General features: G+C 34.1%; 1 protein-coding gene across 7 annotated transcripts in view; it reads right to left on the reverse strand.

Moving 5' to 3' along the window:
* The window catches only part of LOC149803230 (uncharacterized), a 425,110-nt gene that overhangs the window by 256,493 nt on the left and 147,615 nt on the right, over window positions 1-21,002 (reverse strand). For 6 of the 7 annotated variants that reach the window (XM_089952867.1, XM_089952864.1, XM_089952866.1 and 3 more), the window contains exon 1: window positions 7,926-8,100. The exons of the other annotated variant lie outside the window; for it this stretch is intronic. The gene's annotated coding sequence lies outside the window, so the exon portion shown is untranslated. Of the gene's footprint in view, window positions 1-7,925; window positions 8,101-21,002 lie in introns of those variants that run through there. 7 annotated transcript variants of the gene reach the window in all.

Below are 21,002 nucleotides of genomic sequence, written 5' to 3' on the forward strand. Positions count from 1 at the left end.
TCATGCCACCTAGTCATACACTATGCATCCTAGTAGATCATGCCACAAAGTCATACACTATGCATCCTAGTGGATCATGCCACAAAGTCATACACGATGCATCCTATTAAATTATGCCACCAAGTCATACACTATGCACCCTAGTGGACCATGCCACAAAGTCATACACTATGCATCCTAGTAGATCATGCCACCAAGTCATACACTATGCACCCTAGTGGACCATGCCACCAAGTCATACATTTTGCATCGTAGTGGGTCACACCACCAAGTCATACACTATTCATCCTAATGGACTATGCCACCAAGTCATACACTATGCATCCTAATGGACTATGCCACCAAGTCATACACTATGCATCCTAGTAGATCATGCCACCAAGTCATACACTATGCACCCTAGTGGACCATGCCACCAAGTCATACATTTTGCATCATAGTGGGTCACACCACCAAGTCATACACTATTCATCCTAATGGACTATGCCACCAAGTCATACACTATGCATCGTAGTGGGTCATGCCACCAAGTCATAGTGGAGATGGGAGTAATCAACTGTTGCAACTCGACATGCATGTTTTAAAATAAAATAAATACAATTAATGCCAAAATTATTTCCATTATATTAACATTACCATTAACTTGGAAGTTTCTGTGCTGTAAGTGAAAACATTCTGCTTCAGTACCTTATCATTTACCTGATGATTTATCAATAAACAATATCAAAGATGTTTTCAAGTATGACAGCTGTTTAAGCAGTTTTCTTATCCTCAAAAATTTCAGAATTTAATTCCTGATTGTTAAAATGTGAAAATACAGTTAGAAATGAAACTGATCAAACCTGAGCATGTAAACTAAAATATAATATCATCAAATTCCTTTAAGACAGAGAAACTGTGAGGGAGAGAAGGGAAGACAAGGGAGAGAATGAGAGGGAGAGAAGAGAGTGCAAGATTGCTAAGGACAGACAATTAGATGACTGCATGCATTTTCATTCAAAATTTTTATAAATCTAGGTTTACATAAAACATTGTTATGGTGACTTATTACTTCCATTTAATACCAAAATATTTTCTTTATTTTAAAATATTTTCCATGTGGCAGTAATACACTGACATACAATCCTGATGTCAAAAAGAATTTTCGTTAATTGCAGTATGACCGAATTATATCTTTCTTTCCAAGAGACATTAACGAAGAAAAATATTAATGTTGACAATGATCCACATTAGATTTTTCTGATATTAACAGAAGATTTACTTAACATATAGAGAGAAAGAATTAAAGGCAAGAGAGATAGGCAGATACTGATTTTAGATATGAAGATTATCTTATAGTCCTGAACATCGTGTGATTTTAGATGAAACAAATGTAAGCAATCAAGCTATAAATGATGATGTTTCTTCATCCTTTATATCAGAAAATAAGAAAAAGTCTCTGAACATCTCAGGGTTTGCAACATAAAAGAGAGAGAGAGAGAGAGAGAGAGAGAGAAAGAGAAAGAAAAAGAGAGAGAATTCTTTAAATCCCCGCCTTTTGGCAATTTATTATTCATTTCAACAAAATTCTTAAGTTTTATTGCAGACAAATATCAACCATCTCTTCTTCATTGTAGGGTTATAACTTGGATCATTAAATACAATACCTTTTCTCTATGTAGTTAAATATTTTCATTTACACAGCTGTGTATAAAAGTCAAGCAAGATTACTGATAAAAATCTTAAGTAAATTAATCTTTTAATATGCTTTCACTTTCTTTTTATGGTACGTAATTTCATTTAAAAAAATACAACATTGAAAGTCAGACGGCTTCATGCAATAAGGTCTGAAATTCAAATCCTGGTTTGATGCCAATTATGTAAATATTTTACAACAGTGTTGTTAACTGCTACAAAGCCCTGATTACTGCAGAATATTCAAACAAGCCTGGGTCCTGCTACAGTACAGACAATACACCATTGCTTCATAAACATAGCTGTCCCCAATTTATGAGGAAGAATCCAGGAAAACCCCAGTAAGAACCAAAGACTCACAGGAAGCTTTCTAGCTTTCTCACATACCCACGTTGGCCAAGCCAGATACTTGATCCCAGGCAGACAAAGGTGAGATGGCAGTAATTGTTAAAAGCAAGCACTTCATTCCACTGGGACCCCAGCTCCTAGTTGTGTATTGCATAACCATGTAAACAATGTGCTATTTCAGACCATTATTACTCAAGGACAAAGCACATCATTTACAGTTCAGTTTAAATTCTGAATTTTCGTTTTTTTTGCTTTAACCAGAGTGTAAATAACAATTACCCGCACATAAGCTAACCTCTACTTGCCACTGTGAACATTAATTATCATGCAAAAAATAAATTCAGACTAAATTGTTCATGACAAACAAAATGATGGGTACTTTTCTAAAATAAAGTTCTTTGTGCATTTTTCATCTGTCCATTTTAACTTATGTTTAAAAAAATTTTAAGTTTAACATTTAATCAGGAACTACATGTATATAGCTAGTACTGTGCTAACTTACCTTTAAACCATATACATGCATACATATAAATATTTACAACTTTGGTAGCAAACCTTGCCTCTAGCTGTTCGTACTCTGTTTTACTCAGAGATTGGTATCGGTGCCTGATAAATTTTCTAGAGCCCTGGTGTTTGGTTATGAGAAGAAGATAAAAACAAAGCATCCCCTTATCGTCTTTCATATTGCTAGAGTTGTGGATAGCCTTATTCTGGCACTTCACCTCTAGCTTATTTATTACAATAATTTCCTCATGATCATCTTCTTGATTTACCACTTCTTTAGTCTTTTTTCTGTGAGGAATCAATAATCAGCTCACCTCTGGCCTTTATATAAACTAGTACCATGTGACCTTTCATGTTACCTGATGAGTCTAATCCTATCTGGACCATCTTATTCTCAATATGGCAATACTTATCAAAATGGCCAACTTAAGATGCAGGGAAAAATCGCTACAATACATACGTACAAACATACATACTGTGACAGGGCATAACAAATGTTAAACAATATTTTTAAAAAAAGAGTTCCATGAAGGAATTGACACTTTACTGAGGAAAAAGAATTTCCAGGAATTCAAGATAAGACCATTTATTCCTTTTAACTGTCAAATGTTGAAACTAAGATATTCTTCAGTGATAACAAGATTTTCAAAATTATATGCCATGATGCATATATTGGAGGTCAGCTTGGCACCATTTTCATTTAGAACAAAGTAGACATCTTTAGAACACTTTTGGTGAAAACCTCACATCAGAAGGAGTAGTGGAAAAAAAAGATTTTTAAGACAGTCATTGTAGCAGGTATATTGGATGTATGACTGGCACTGTTTTCATTTAGGACTTGGTGAAATCTCCTGTCATAATGATCATTCAGTCAGGTGGATTTTATGGCAAAAACTGTGACATTCATTATGGCAGCCATATTGGATGCACCACTGGCCCAATTATTCAAGTAGGACCAACTAAGCATTACAAGAAGTATATTGGCTGGTTAAAACCCCATGTCAATATGATTTTCTGGTCAAGTGGAGTTGCAACAACATATTGCATGTTAGACCAAAACCTTTTTTTATTTAGGACTAGCTAGACATCATGATATACCTTTTAGTGAAAGCCCCATTTTTAATATAACCATCCATTCAGGAGTGCCATGGTGTCAGTATTGGGCATAAGATCAATGTCATTTTCATTTAGACCAACTAGATATTGTATGAAGTATTTTAATGTAAACCCCATACTGATAGACCATCCATTCAGGATATTCAACATATGACAGACAACAGACTGTCCTGTACGTTTTTCTGGTCTATGACCAGTAGAACTAACAGAAGTCCCTCAAAGGGAATGATGTTCTACTGGCTTAAAAGGATTCCCAGGAATTCAAGGTAAGACTATTTCTTCATTTTAAGTGTTGAGTGCTGGAACCATCTTATGTCTTTTAGCTATAACAAGATTATCAACTTAGTTGCTGTGACTGTCTGATTGGCATCATTTCCATTATCACTTAGGACCAACTAAACATCAAAAGATGACTTCTGATGAAAACCTTATGTGAAAATAACTTTCAATTAAAAAAAAAGTAATAATTAAAAGATTCTGAAAATGTCTGTCATAGTGGCCATATCAGATGTTAGATTATCACCAATTTCCTTTAGGACCAACTAGATATCATAAGAAGTTTTTTAGTGAAAACCACATGTTGATATGACCAACCATTCAGGCCGAGTAGCAAAAATGAAATTTGTAAGATGGCCATTGTGGCAGCCATATTAGATGTCAGATTAGCACTAACTCTCATTTAAGACTTGCTAAACATCATATGAAGACTTCTTGTGAAAACCCCATGTCACAATTTCTTTCATTTTAGAAGAAATATCAATAATAAGATTTTCAAGATGGATACTATGGTGGGCATAAAGGACATCAGGTTGGCACCATTTTCATTTACAACCAACCTGACATCATGAAAAGACTTTCAGGAAAACCCTCATGTTGCTATAAATGTCATTCAAGAGGAGTAGCAACAAAATTTTCACTACGGCCATTGTTATTGCCATATTAGATGTTCAAGTGGCACCAACTAGACTACGGAATGAATGTGTGTTTCAAGTGGCACCAACTAGACTATGGGATGAATGTGTGTTTCAAGTTTTTTCACAATCCTCCAAGTAGTTTAAGAGATGCAGTGATAAACTTGTGCTAAAAGACAGTTGGATGACAGACCTTCTCATAAGCTTTTCTGATCTCTGACCTGTAGAGCTAAAAAAAATCTTTTTTATTCATACTTCCAACTGCACTGGTAATAAAGGGTTATAATATACAGCATCACAAAGTCATATACTTATTTTAATAAAGCGTAAATTGTAGGTCACAGAGATAATCTTTTGTTGTATGTGTACATTACTAACAAATATGATTCTAACATAAACAGCAACTACCAAGTAATCTTTAAACTCAAGAATTTCATAAAAATTACTGATGCATGAAATATAGGTTAAAAAGAAATCTTTTTGCAACATGGTAGGATTACTTATCAAAATGCATCCCTCATCAAGTTTAATGAATCCAAGAACACCACTCCTTCATTTTAGCATGCTGAGAGCTTGTGAACCTGCTGGTAACATGTTGATTGGTGTTAATTCCTCTTTCTTTTTGTTATAGGAAAGGTTAAACAAATTGATGATTTTTCTACTTGGTACATAATTTCTAAATTGGATTACCTGCACCAACACAATGGTTGTTGCTTTTGTTGCTGTTGTTTTGGATTTAATGCCATTTCTCATGGAAAGATATACATTACAGCCAGTATAACTGGTGGAGGTAGAACCTGGGAAAACCTGGTAAGAACCACTGACCCACGGGAAGCTACCAGCAACTTTCTCACTTACCCACACTGGCAAAGCCCAAGACTCGAAAACCCATGTCTACAGTGGTGAGATGGCAGTAATTACTAAAAGAAATGTGCTTTAGACCAATCTGCCACACAGGCCCCCCACCACCATATTTGACTAAGCAAGCTTAGGCAACATTGTAAGAACAACCTAAGTAAACCATCTGCCAGCTTTAATAACATGTCAACTATACCCATTTTACTCTAGTATAAAAGCTATTCTGTACAAAACGGCATAATTAATATGCATAGACATCACTCACAGTCCAAGATTCTGATAATATACACCTATTTACTAAGTTTCATCACAATCAGATTACGAATACTGTCGCTAGATAGGTAACATGTTCAGCCAATCAGAAGCAGACCACCTCATTGATATGTGCATCTCTCACTTATTATAGAATCCATTAAGACCATGGTGATAATTATGCTTATTAAGCTGGAGCCAGTGAGATCCAAATTTAGTCCCATGAATGGCAGCAAGCTCATCCAATCAAATTCAATTTATACTCTGCCATCTGACCTACCACAACATATATTTCATTATTTTGCGATAAAATGTTCCATTTTCATATTCTTAACTTTTTTAAATGTATCATAAAAATATGCGCTGTTTTTTAGTTATTTGAAATTTAGATATCAAACACATACCTGCCAAAGCACTATGTGTCACATGAAAGACGTAATTTCGGAGACAAAAAAAACAACATATTTTAACCCCAAAGTTTTTCCACAACAAAAATCATAATCTTTCTTGACCACCATGATATATGCCTGTAATCTGTGGTATGTGTATGACCAGTCCAGCTCAAAACTCAGCATGCAGCTGATAAAAGGCAATTAAAACTTAAGGTGTCCAGATAAACAACCACCTTTCAGAGATCACTTAATTGGCTGACAATTGGTAGGGGTAGGGGGATGTATTGTGTCAAATTCTGCTGTGGGTGAGTCCATTTAACTAATTTGCATAGGTCAAGTAAACAAAGTAGAACCCAATTCACCTGATTTGCGTAGGTCAAGTAAACAAAGTAGAACCCAATTCATCTGAAGTACATACAAAAAAATGTGCTGAATAATATTACACACCATTGCACTGAATGATGGCTGAAACCAACAATAATAAAGTTTGTGATCAATGGCAAAATTTCTCTGAAGTCAGATCTTTACTCCATATATAAAATGCAAAACATTTCAGTTGTCAGAATAGTGTTCAAGTGTCTGCATTCATGATTGACGAGTAGATTCTGAAAGTAATCTGCTGTCTGCATAAATTAATTTCACAACTCCAGGTTGACAGACTTTTACTTTGTCAAGCACAACAAAAAGGGGGCATGGGGGCATTTAAGCTCTTGTACTTACTGCAAACATCATATCAATAAAAAGTATATGAAATTCGTCACAATAGGGCCACCACCTATATGTAGCATATTCAACATTCTCTTTATTAGATTGATTGAAAGACAATAACCAGCACATTTTCTTGTGTTTGTTTAGCTGATTTGTCATCATAAAGCATTAACATCCATATTGGACAGGTGCATTTATTACTGCTGTATTACCTGTAAGACCTCCATTAAACTTGAAATTATGATGTTCTTCTCCTTCCCCCAATGAATTGGTCATTCCTAAATGTGATATATATTTGTTATTCTACAGAGGCAAGCATACTTCGTGGTCAAACTGCCTCGACATATACAGTTCTGACAATGCCAATGTTACAGTTATTATGAACAACTCCATTATGGTCAGGGTTTGCTCAGAAAATTTAGCAGGGAAGTTTGGACAACTGTAAGTACCATCCAGTTTCTAGTGAATGCAGAAATGAACACTAATGACACTTTCATTACCCTAAAAACCCCTTCTGAACTATCAAAAGCAGCAAACACTGCATACAATTAATCATGTATTTTGCCATCCAATGGATTCTGAAGACATGAACTTGATGCATGTTTTTACTTACTGGTAATATCAGTATGGTTGTGATTATGTGAGTGTTTGCACATGAGTATGGTTTGTTACTTTACAATGCTTAGTCCACCAACAACATCTTTTTTTCTAAGTGTATTAAATGCTCTGAAACAAAACAGACAAGTTAACTGTATTTTATTCAGATTTTAATTTCCAATAATTTTTTAAAGGCTTATATGAGAAGAAAGCTTGTTCTCAACTGGATGACATCACTTTTTTGACACACACACACCCTTGGGACCTCAAAGCAAACTTTTTGAAGTCTCAAAAATCCCCCACCCCGAGAATATGGCATGTAAGAAAACCAATCAAGTAAAATTTGAATCAAGTGCTTTTTTCAAGTAAACAAAGTGAGAATTAAAGATTTTCTTTATCATTTAAAATAATGGAAGTTGCCTAAATTTTTTATATCAATGTAACTTTATCATTAGAAAAAAAACAAACCAATACATTTTATAATTTCTAGGACCCTTATATTTTCCTGACATACATATATTTCTTTTACAGCACCGAATTCAAAGGTATGAAGAGTCTGTCCTACCTTCAGATGTAGTAAGCCGACAAAATCTCTCTGGTGGTGCTGACCAAAAGATCACAAAAGAGTTCTTGAATTTCCGTGCACACTTGTAATGTAAAATTGTGGGGTAGAGGACTGAAGACTGGGCCTTGTAACTATCTTCTTGGCAGCAAGCTCAAAATGAAGAAGAGAGATGGTGAACCAGACTACTTACTACTTAACTACAAGCTATGCCTGCCTACCTCCTGGCTGTAAGTTTGTGTATGCCTGTACAGAGAGGTGCTTGGCAGAGTATGATGCTGGAAAAGCATAATACAGCCCACCTCATATATAACTAGGTAGGTAAAGTAGTAACACTTTTGCTAAATTTCATGTATACTCTTCAATTCTTATACCATAACAAAAGCATAGTCTCATTCTATAATACTACAAGTTTTTAAAAAAAGCCACAATATTTCTTCAAAGTGAGAGAAAACTTGACTAAAACAGAACTTCAACACCAGCATCCCCAATTTTGTTTGCAATGGGTGAAATGTACATGGGGACATACAATATAATCATGGTAGTACTGAAGGTGTGGGAAGTTTGTTGTTATGCTGCCTGAAACTCAACACTTCAGCAGCAGCAACATGAGGGTGAAATGGGGAAAATTGACTCAGCTCTATCATGCTGTTCAAGAAAGTCAATAATAATAATAATAATAATAATAATAATAATGGTAATCATCAACAAATAATAATAATAATAGTAATCATCAAATACTACTACTACTACTACTACTAATAATAATAATAATAATATTATCATTATTATTATTATTAACAACTTTATTAAATAAAGGTAAATATTTATTAGATTATAATATTCCATGCCAGTTTGAATGAAAACATGAGTCCCAACTGGACCTGAGATTGCTCACCTCCCTGTAACTGCCTAACAGCCAAATGCACTAAGTAATATGCTCTCTGAGGAATTTCTTCAGGTGGTGTTCATTGCATATGTCATGAAAACAACTGTTTCAAGGCTTCTATAATTACTGTATTAGATGACACATCAGCATCATTTATCTGGTACTAAAAGACCATTGTGTCAGATGCATTCTGTCAAAGTTTGGTCCAACTTGGCTGAATATTTTTAAAAATAAAGTTGCTATGTTATTTTGCAAACTAATTTTAGTAATGGTGGCCATATCTAATGGCAGACCAGCATCAATGGTATCAATCTGAAATGGACATTCTAGATAGGATGCTTGTGTCGACATGCCGTTAAACCCCATACATGCTAATTACTCCTGTCAAATCTGATCAAATTTTCTTGAGCTGTCTTTAAGTTGTTACAGGTTTTTCTGGAGCAGCATACATATGGCTTATCAACATCGCTTATTCAAACATAAAAGTCCCTTATATCTTAACACTTTCATTCAAATTTGGTTCAATTGTGTCTAGTGCATATTTTTAGAAGCTGTTCAAAGATTTTCTTTTTTGGGAATAGCATCATTATTTGATAGCAAAATGGCATCTTTTTGCACAAACCTGAAAGCCTTTTATGCCAGGATGCTGTCAGATTTGTTCAAATTCTGTTCTGAAAAGGAAACACAATCATTTAAAGGTTTTATATTTTAAATTACAAGTGTAATATTTGATGGTAAATGAGCATCATGTGTATACATTTGAATGGCCTTTACGCCAAGATGTATTCTGTAAATACTGGTCCTTGTGCAGAAGTTATTTCAAGACTTTTCTATATTTAGTAACAGTGGCCACATTTATTTATGAGTTAGCATCATCTATAAAGATTTGAAAGGCCTTCATGGTAGGATTTTTGTCAAACTGTGTTAAAATTTTGTTGAGCACTTTTAAGAAGTGATTTCAAGTTTTTGTCTGATTTTAGTAATGGTAACCTTAATTGGTAGTAATCAGTATTGTCTGTATAAATCTGAAAGCCCTTAATGCCAGGATGCTTTCTGTCAAATTAGGTCAAATTCTGTTCAATGGTTTTTTTGCTAAGTTATTGAAAGTTTTGTTTTTCTATTTTTTGTAACTGCATCCAAACTTAGGCCAAAGGGCCCCTGAGTGGCAGAATGGTCTAAATTGCTCACCATTATGGATCACTGCCATCTCATCTCTGTCTGTGTGGGTCTGAGTCTCAGGCTCAGCCAATGTGAATATGTGAGAAAGCTTGCCAGTAGCTCCCCATGGGTTGGTGGTTCTTTTCAGGGTTCTTCCTCAACCAACTATACTGGCTGCCATCTATAGCCTATCTTGTGCTAAAAAGTAATATTAAACCCCATAACAACAATAACTGAGGCCAGAATAGTTTCAAGTATTAAATTTGAAAGGTCCTCATGTCAGAATGCTTTCTGTTAAATCTGGTCAAATTATTCTTAGTGGACTTTGAGGAGAGGCCATGTTTTGATATATTTTCTAACAGTAGTGGTATCTGATGGTTAATTGACATCAGTTGTACAAACTTGAAAACCCTCAAGATGCTTTCCATTAACTTTTGTCAAGTTCTCCTCAAAGGTTTTTGAGAAGAAGGCATTTTAAGGTCATTTCTTGTTAGTAACTGTTGCCATATTTTACTTGGATCCGTATCATTTGCACATCATGAAAGCCATTGATGTTCTCTGCCAAATTTGGCTTAATTTGCCCAGTGGTTTACCAGAAGAAACTTAAAATAGCAAATATCAGGGTCTGGTAAGCAGTAAACAAACATGCAGTCCATACTGATGATTAAGTTTTCATCAGTACTGTATCATTCCTGTGTCACTGCTAAGATATCCATCCTAAATTTATTTCCACACCTGAAGTTAAAAAATGGCACTTCCTAAATTTCCAATCAGTATCAATCATGATCCTTTCAAATCAGGATAAACCATGACAATACTGCACTCCCATTTTATTATTTTATTGACAGCAGCCCTGAAAGTTACCCATATTATAAGAGAAGAAGACTTAAGGCTGTTCCAACATGGCTGTGAAATGAAATGGAAACAATGCAATAGTTATGCACATGTTTATGTGGCATGATATCCATGGAAATATAGGACTGTAGGTCTATAAAGTCATTACTTATCTTTTTGTCAAGTATGATTATGTACAATTGTACCTCACTCACGTAGTTTTTCTAGGACAATTTAGTCTCACCCCTTCTGTCTCTGACATCAAAACTTAATAATAATAATAAGAAGAAGAAGAAGGAGAGGAAGAAGAAAAAGAAGAAGAAAAAACAACTTTCTTTAATGAGGATAACACATTTGGTCATGACTGACCCATTGCCATGTGGTCCTCAACTTTTGTAATTGGTTATGTTAAAAGTATAAAAAAAATGAAAAAATTAATAATCATACACATACTCAGGTACTGTTGCACTCCCATTCATAAATATTTAAAATGAATGAATATGTGTGACTATACTGGGAAAGAGATACATATATAAATGCACAGGTACATATATTTCAACATAACTTAAGTCATATATGCATACATTGAATTGGACATGGACATATTATTTATGCACATAATGATAAAGTTTTCTATTCTGAGGCTTTAATGTCATTCCAGGTGGTCAAAAAATAATTTCTTTAATGATATTTTTAAAAAACTAGTAAGACAGGCAGTCAGGAGCTATAACATTTCCAAATAACCTAGTGAAACATTAGAAATTTAACTCATTAAAGGTCTGACTATAAGCCAAATTTGGTCAATCCAACAATCTTTGGTTACATAAAGCTAGCTGGGGCAATGGACAATCATGGTCAATAACTCTTATAAATGACATGCAATCTTATATATGAACAACTTAATTTGTCTGGTTGTCCCAGCTGCCAAACAAGAAGTTGCAAAGTTTGGAACTCATGGTGGCATATAAAAGTTTGTTTACATTTTTTTTATTTGTATATTGTTCAAACTTTCTTTTAAACTCACTCATCCCAATTTTTTACTTTTTCGGTGTACTTTTTTAAAATTCTCGTTCTAAGATGAACAATTAACCATGTACTTGAAATAAAACTCATTGGTGGTCTTATCAATGTAGACATTCATACTGAATTTGATTAAAAACTAGAAGCACAATTTAGGGGTTGGGTAATCAGGGGGCATAACTCCTCTCAATGACATTATGGAATGCTTACAATCATACTCATTTAAGATCTCATCCCTAAAAACCTATATCCCACATTTGTTTTTAGCTCCAATAATCCCTGGTAAAGCAATGCTCTGCAAACACAAACCAAGAAGGCAGGCAAGCAGGGTTACAACTTGAGTAACTAAACACACAGAATGCTAAAGGTCAAAACCTTTTCAAGACCTGATAAATTTAAAGCTGCATACAAAATTTTATACAATTTTAATAATTCCCAGTAAAGTTATTTTGCAGAAACCCAGTTAATGGATGAATGGACTGATGGACAAAATGTTTGAGGGCTTCCCCACCTTGTCCAGTAGGCCCCTAATAAACAAGCTATCTAATTGTCCAGTGAGCCTTAATAAACAAGCTATCTATAAATAACACAGAGTAAACATGGGCCTAACTGTATCAGCATCTCCTATTTATACAGACATATGATACCACTAAAAACAAACCCTCTTACCACTGATCAATGTATCTACAAGCTGATACACTTCTATTACTCTCTATCTCCTTTAACATTTAACATTTTAGCCACAACATAAAATATTTCATCTTCAAACAATGGGGTTCTCCCAGGGAAACTCCAGTTTAGTCAAAGTACATAACAAACAGAATGAAAGCTGTTTTCTCTTTTCTAAATGCTGACTTCCAATTTTATTTTGAAAATTACTGGTACCTAGCAATGACCATGTAATTCTTTCCTTTCTTTGGAAATAAGATGCTTAACAAATGAAATAAAGCTATCATGAGAAATCAAAATCCAACCTTTAGTATTTTACTCAAGATGAATTTGTGGCCCTGACCATTAACTTTGTGACCCACTGACCTGTTAGAATCTTTTGTGTCACATGAGCTTCTTTCCTGATGGACAGTTGCTACTTGTAATTAAAGAATGTAACAATAGCTCAAAGTTAAGTCAAGACTTATGACATCCAATTGGTCAGTTTTAAGACCAACTTAAATTTAAGCCAATCAAATCTAGATTCAAGACTTAAGTTTAAGTTCAGACTAAAGTTTTGTTGGTAAAATCCAAGTCAGATGAATATTATAACTAATAAGTCTTTCCTTTGTCACATGTGAGACAAAAAGTCTGTGTTATGTGAGACAACACATGTAGTAGATCTCTAAAGATTGCTAATGACAAAGCTCAATATTTGACAGAGTACTGTGACCTTTGACCTTGACCATCACAAATTCTATTTAATTTAGTAATGCATAGTCTAATGGCAGCAAGCCATTGCATCTCTTCACATGCAAGATTAAGTATACAGCTCCTTCTAATACCCCTTCAGGCTCTAGTTTCACTAAACATCCCTGATTTTTTCTTCAGTACAAATTTGTAACACCCCTCTCACTGCTGCATTCACATCAATAAAATTGTAATCAAGCATTCAGCAACAATAATAACAATAATAATCTTAAAGTCACCCATATCAAAGGTTTTGTTTAATTCATGAGAAAAACTAAGGATGTTCTCAAATTGTATTAATAATCCTCAATTCTTTATTCAATAATTTAAAATTCTCAGGTTTACTATTTTAAAACTTTTTGAATGATTTTTTATTAATTCGGCTTATCTCCACTGGAGACAAAGATACTGTCAAAAGCATCATAATTAATAAAAATTATTTTGAAGAAAATTTGTTCACAAATTTTTTTCCAAAATGGGACAAAGGACTAAGGGGTGATGCTTGCATGTTCCTATTTACAAATGGGATTCAATCCATAAATATTTGGTTATACATACTTTTATGTTGAAGTAATGACTGGGTAGGTTCATTTATAGAGCTGTTGTCAATGATCATGGTTTTCTTAATGCAGTATGTATTGGGATATTCTTAATGCAGTATATGTATTGGGATATTCTTAATGCACTATGTATTGGGATATTCTTAATGGAGTATGTATTGGGATATTCTTAATGCAATATGTGTTAGGATATTCTTAATTGAATATGTATTTGGGATATTCTTAATGCAGTATGTATTGGGATATTCTTAATGCAATATGTGTTTGGATATTCTTAATGCAGTATGTATTGGGATATTCTTAATGATGTATGTATTGGTATATTCTTAATACAATATGTGTTGGGATATTCTTAATTGAATATGTATTTGGGATATTCTTAATGCAGTATGTATTGGGATATTCTTAATGGAGTATGTATTGGGATATTCTTAATGCAATATGTGTTAGGATATTCTTAATTGAATATGTATTGGGATATTCTTAATGCAGTATGTATTGGGATATTCTTAATGCAATATGTGTTAGGATATTCTTAATTGAATATGTATTGGGATATTCCTAATGCAGTATGTATTGGGATATTCTTAATGCAATATGTGTTTGGATATTCTTAATGCAGTATGTATTGGGATATTCTTAATGATGTATGTATTGGGATATTCTTAATGCAGTATGTATTGGGATATTCTTAATGCAGTATGTATTGGGATATTCTTAATGCAATATGTGTTAGGATATTCTTAATTGAATATGTATTGGGATATTCTTAATGCAGTATGTATTGGGATATTCTTAATGCAATATGTGTTAGGATATTCTTAATTGAATATGTATTGGGATATTCTTAATGCAGTATATATTGGGATATTCTTAATGCAATATGTATTAGGATATTCTTAATTGAATATGTATTGGGATATTCTTAATGCAGTATGTATTGGGATATTCTTAATGCAATATGTGTTAGGATATTCTTAATTGAATATGTATTGGGATATTCTTAATGCAGTATGTATTGGGATATTCTTAATGAAATATGTATATATTTGGATATTCTAATTAATAGAATATGTATTTTGATATTATTAATACAATCTGTATTTGGGATATTTTGGCAATACAGATAATAATGCAATATATCACCTAAGAAAACATCATGATGCCAATGCATGGCAATGAATCAGTACATCTCAATTCCACACTAGTCTTTCATACAAGTATGTGCTAATAAATAGTAATCAACATTTTAAATGCTGGGGAAATAATAAAATTATTCTGATCTATACTCCATGAAAATATTACTAATTAATTTTTAATGCATCAAGATGGCATCTTTCTCACCTTCAATGACAAGCTAATGCATCAGGATGGCATATTTCTCATCTTTAATGACAACCTAATGCATCAGGATGGCATATTTCTTGCCTTCATGGACAAGCTAATATGTCAGGATGGCATATTTCTCACCTTCAGTGACAAGCTAATGCATGAGGATGGCATATTTCTCACCTTCAATGACAAATTAATGCATGAGGATGGCATATTTTGCATCTTCAATGCCAATCTAATGCATCAGGATGGCATATTTCTTGCCTTCATGGACAAGCTAATATGTCAGGATGGCATATTTCTCACCTTCAATGACAAGCTAATGCATCAGGATGGCATATTTCTCATTTCAATGACAAACTAATGTGTCAGGATGGCAATTATTTGTCACCTTCAATGACAAGCTAAGATGTCAGGATGTAATATTTCTCACCTTCAATGACAAGCTGATGAATCAGGATGGCATATTTCTCATCTTTAATGGCAAGCTAATACATTAAGATGGCATATTTCTCACCTTCAATGACAAGCTAATGCATCAAGATGGCATATTTTTCACCTTCAATGCAAGCTAATGTGTTAGGATGTAATATTTCTCACCTTCAATAACAAGCCGATGCTTCAGAATGGCATATTTGTCACCTTCAATGACAAGCTAATGCATTAGGATGGCATATTTCTCACCTTCATTGCCAAGCTAATGGATCAGGATGGCATATTATTCACCTTTAATGACTGGCTAATGTGTCAGGATGGCATATTTCTCACCTTTAATGACTAGCTAATGTGTCAGGATGGCACATTTCTCACCTTCAATTACAAGCTAATACATCATGATGGCATATTTCTCACCTTCAGTAACAAGTTAATATGTCAGGATGGCATATTTCTCACCTTCAATGACAAGCTAATATGTCAGGATGGCATATTTCTCACCTTCAGTGACAAGCTAATGCACCAGAATGGCATATTTCTCATCTTTAATGACAAGCTAATGCATCAGAATGGCATATTTCTCACCTTCAATGACAAGTTAATATGTCAGGATGGCATATTTCTCACCTTCAATGACAAGCTAATGATCCAGAATGGCATATTTCTCATCTTTAATGACAAGCTAATGCATCAGGATGGCATATTTCTCACCTTCAATAAGCTAATGGATCAGGATGGCATATTTCTCATCTTCAATGATAATCTAATGCATCAGGATGGCATATTTCTTGCCTTCAATGACAAGCTAATATGTCAGGATATTTCTCACCTTCAATGACAAGCTAATGCATCAGGATAGCATATTTCTCACCTTCAGTGACAAGCTAATGCATCAGGATGGCATATTTCTCACCTTCAGTGACAAGCTAATAAATCAGGATGGCATATTTCTCACCTTCTATGACAAGCTAATGCATCTGGATGGCATATTTCTCACATTCAATGACAAACACCTTTACAAAAGTTCTCAATATAGCCAACTATTTTAAAACCTTCAAAATTTACAAATGGATTTAAGTAATTAAATTTTTATTAATAAAATATTCTTGCAAAGATTGTATTAAAATATATGGTGGAGATCTTTTATCCCAATGATGGAATGAGGAAGATATGGAAAATATAAATCAAATGCTGAAGATTCCAGCAAAGACCTGAGATACAACAGGTATGCAAGATCATAACATCTGGCATGCTGCATTAACAAACTTTTCATTATCTCTGATAAAACAGCTGAAACTGATAAAGTGTTCCTAATTTATCAGAAATGTAGATTTAACAAATTTCAGCCTTTCACAAAGTACTGATTTCAGTCCAAATAATTAAGGGAAATATGCCATATGTTTTACTTGTCATCTTTATGACTAATTATATGTATTGTATATATAATAAATACATTTCATTGGTCCTAAAAGTTTCCTATTAGGCAATTCAGTTGAAAGAGAATAAAAGACACTTGTGTTTGCAAAATTCATCTCCCACTGCAGTCAAAGAATCTGAAGTCCAGAAATGTGCAAAAATGTGAAAAGGTACTATAATGTCACAAAATAATGTAATCAGGATATCTAAATATGCAACAGTGAAAACTGTTAGGCTAGTTGCATTCACAAGATTATGTTTTACCCAGCACCCAACTACAATCTAAAGTTGGCAATAACTCTAGCAAAATTATGAAAGGACTCATGGTGCTAATGATATAGAAGAATGGGAACCATTCTAGATATGGGTGAGCATAAAACAGACTATAGATAAGTTTTGCTGGGCAGAATTAATTGACAATAAAAGCAAAATGTTTTGAAATAAAATGTTTTGAGAGTTTATGCTAGTTGCAACTGAAAAAAATGGAGACAATTCCTTTTACAGACTTGAATTAGAAAAACTCATTACTGAAATTAACACTGAACTCCTTGGTTTTGATTGAAAGCACATAACAAACACATGTAGATCTAAAAAAATGCAGCAGCTCATATGGTTTTCTCTACAGATGATCTTGCATTAAGGATAGGTCTATATTGATAAATACAAGTTTGATGAGCATTCAGAAATTTAAAGTTACTGAAGTTTTAATATGTTGTTTCCATTGGTTTACTACAGGAGATGAATTAGTACCACGAGTCCAGAAATTTCACAGTGATCCATCACAAACCATGAAATTAGCCATGTTTGCATGGTTGCATCATTCACTGCATTCAGCTGCATTATACAATGGCAATAACTCTAAATAAAATTGTGGGAGGACAGCAGTTTATTTACATGTATATCTTTGAACAATAGCTAAAAAGTGTATAATGTTCCTAGGTGGTCTCCGGTTGCATGACATAAAGGACAGAACTACAACAAGAATTTCCAGGAATCCAACATCATACCCTTTCTTCTCTTTAACTGTTGATTGTGGAAACCATCCTTGATGCAAGCTCCTCTGTAGAGAAAACCATATGAGCTGTTGCACATCCTTGAGCAATAACCAGATTCTAAAGAGGGCCATCATGGTGGCCATATTTGAAGCAAGACCAATTTCATGAAGTGCCAGCCAGACATCATACAAAGTAGTTTCATTGAAAATTCAATGTCAATATGACCAACCAGTCTGAAGGAGTAGCTATAATAAGATTCTTAAGTGGGAATCATGGTGATCAGAACATTTCCCACATGGCAGCCATGGTGACCATGTTGAATGTCAGATTGTTATCGTTTTCATTTAGGATAAACTAGACTCCATAAGAAGTCTGCTAGTAAAAACACCATGTCAATATGACTTTCTGTTCAGACGAAATGGATGGCTAATATTACTGTTTTCAAAAATTAACTAGACCTTATAAAAATTTATTTTACTGAAAACTCTAAGTTGATATTGCGAACCATCCAGGAGTAGCTACAAGATTTTCTCTGTGGCAACCATATTGCCTGTCCAAGTGGCACCATTTTCATTTAGGACCAACTAGTTGTTGTTGTTGTATGTTTTAACGCCATTTTTCAGCCCAAGACAGGCTATATATGGCGGCCAGTATTAATGGTGGAGGAAGAACCCAGGAAATCCCCGGAAAGAACCACCGACCCTTGAGAAGCTACTGGCAAGCTTTCTCACATACCCACATTGGCCAAATCCGAGACTCGAACCTACGCAGACAGAGGTGAGATGGCAGTGATCCGTAACGGAGAGCACTTTAGACCACTCGGCCACTCGGGGCCCCAGGACCAACTAGACCTTGGGATTAATGTGTGTGTAAAGTTCTTCCAAATACATGTAGTTTTAAAGTATCAAACTTGTGCCAGTGGATGGACAGACACTGGAAGAACAATGGACAACAGGCCATCCCATAGGCTCTCCTTGTTTATGAACAGCAGACCTAAAAATTACAGATACTAAGTGATTTTTCAGCATGCACACCTTCAAATGAAGACCATAATATATAGCAAGCTTCTTGGTGATCCATAATATGCACTCAACTCATTAAGGTCAAAAGCCATAATTTCGCATCATTAGGTAGTACAACTTGTTCCAAGTCTCTGATGTCATCACAACTCATTACAGACCTGAATGGGTGGTATTAGAGAGAACGTAGGTGTGGCTTTAGAGAGATGCATGTAGAAGCACCTTAAAAATGCAACCCAAACACTCACTTTTTGACACTAGATATTTTTTAGATAAATAATCTGCAGTTCAGGACTTGGAGTTTTTGTTCCCTTTCCTTAAATTTAAAGCAGAAAGCAGACCTGACCAAACATTACACAGACAGACAAACCTTCACAAAATATAAGGTGAAATTAATTTTTTGGGGACTGGGAAAAATGGGGTCCAGCAGGCAAAAATCAATAAGAAAAAAAGGAGGCAAATTGTCAACAACTTAATCATCTACACATGTACACATCTGGTGATATGAAAGTTGCTCCGAATCAGATATGTTTTTCTCTAACCCCATCTCTTTTCAAAAATAAAAACATGGTTTGATGAGTTAAACTATTTGTTCTCACAGGATCCTGTCATGCAATGCAGTGATCTGCAAAACAAAAGGCAATAAAAAAGTTAACAAAAACAACAAAGTGAAAATTTACATCTCTAGCTGATGACTATAATATTTAACACAGTAAACATCAATCCAATGAAAACAGACTAGTTGCATTCACACTACATGTGTAGAAGATTAAAGTTGTTTTGATTAAGTAATATAGAGTGATAATTCTTGAAAATGTATGGTAACAAGATGTTTTGTTGATATGCACATCTTGAAAATGTATGGTAACAAGGTGTTTTGTTGATATGCACATCTTGAAAATGTATGGTAACAAGGTGTTTTGTTGATATGCACATCTTGAAAATGTATGGTAACAAGGTGTTTTGTTGATATGCTGATGACCATACTATTTACCAACTAGTTTTTACCAATAAAATATGTACAAGGCTTCAAGGATGAGTACATATAGGATTCATACAAACAGTAGTGAGTATATGTAAAACATTATAGCTGAGTACAGGATAACAATTTTGTGAAAAGTAGTAATACTGAAGTAAACAAAGTCATACAGATGATTGTTTCTGTAGATGTTGACTAAGAAGCTTTTTAAAAGTTTGGCATGTGTCAGCTGACTTTATATAAGGTGGCATGGAATTCCATAGTTTGGCTCCAGAAAAAGCAAAACTCTTCTTATAAAACTCTGAATTTGGTTTAAGTAAATATAATTTGTTGTTTGAGATGGATCTGAGTTCATACATGTGTACATTTTTAACAAATTAAAAATTACATTTATGATAATCAGGAGCCAAACCATGTAAGGATTTATAGACTGGTAAACCCTTTTGAAGCTGAGTTGTCTGCTGAAATGGAAGCCACTTTAGGGTTTTAAAAAGATTTGTTGATGGTGTATCTAAATCAGTATCAAGAATAACTCTAGATGCTCTTTTTTGAAATTTCAGTAATCTTTCCCAATTTTCTGTACCACTATTACCCCAGATAGAACAACAATATTCTAGGTGTGGCATGATATATGCATTGTAGAATATCTTTCACTGTTCTTGAGGGAGATAAGATTTTATTCTGTTCAAGAGATAAAGGAGTGAGTTAACGTTTTTAATGACCTTTGTAACTTGAATTTCAATATATTGTCTGTCATGAGGCCAAGTAGTTTTTCATTTTCAGACTGATGTACATCAATTACTTTTATCATTACTTTTAAATAATTTTTCTCAGCTTTTACTCTTGCTCAACTATGTATGATCATGGTTTTTGATTTGGCTGCATTTATCTTCATACCACTGTGTTCACACCAGTTAATTATTTTTACCAAATCGTTATTTAATTTAGTGCTGATTTCATGCCCAGTTTATCCAGTTATATAATGTTGTGACACCCGCGAACATGTTGGTGCTGGATATTTCAGTGTGATATGGTACATCATTGA

This window comes from Sinohyriopsis cumingii, chromosome 3 (assembly GCF_028554795.1).
Source record: "Sinohyriopsis cumingii isolate HCF-2022 chromosome 3, ASM2855479v2, whole genome shotgun sequence".
Lineage (NCBI taxonomy): Eukaryota > Metazoa > Mollusca > Bivalvia > Unionida > Unionidae > Sinohyriopsis > Sinohyriopsis cumingii.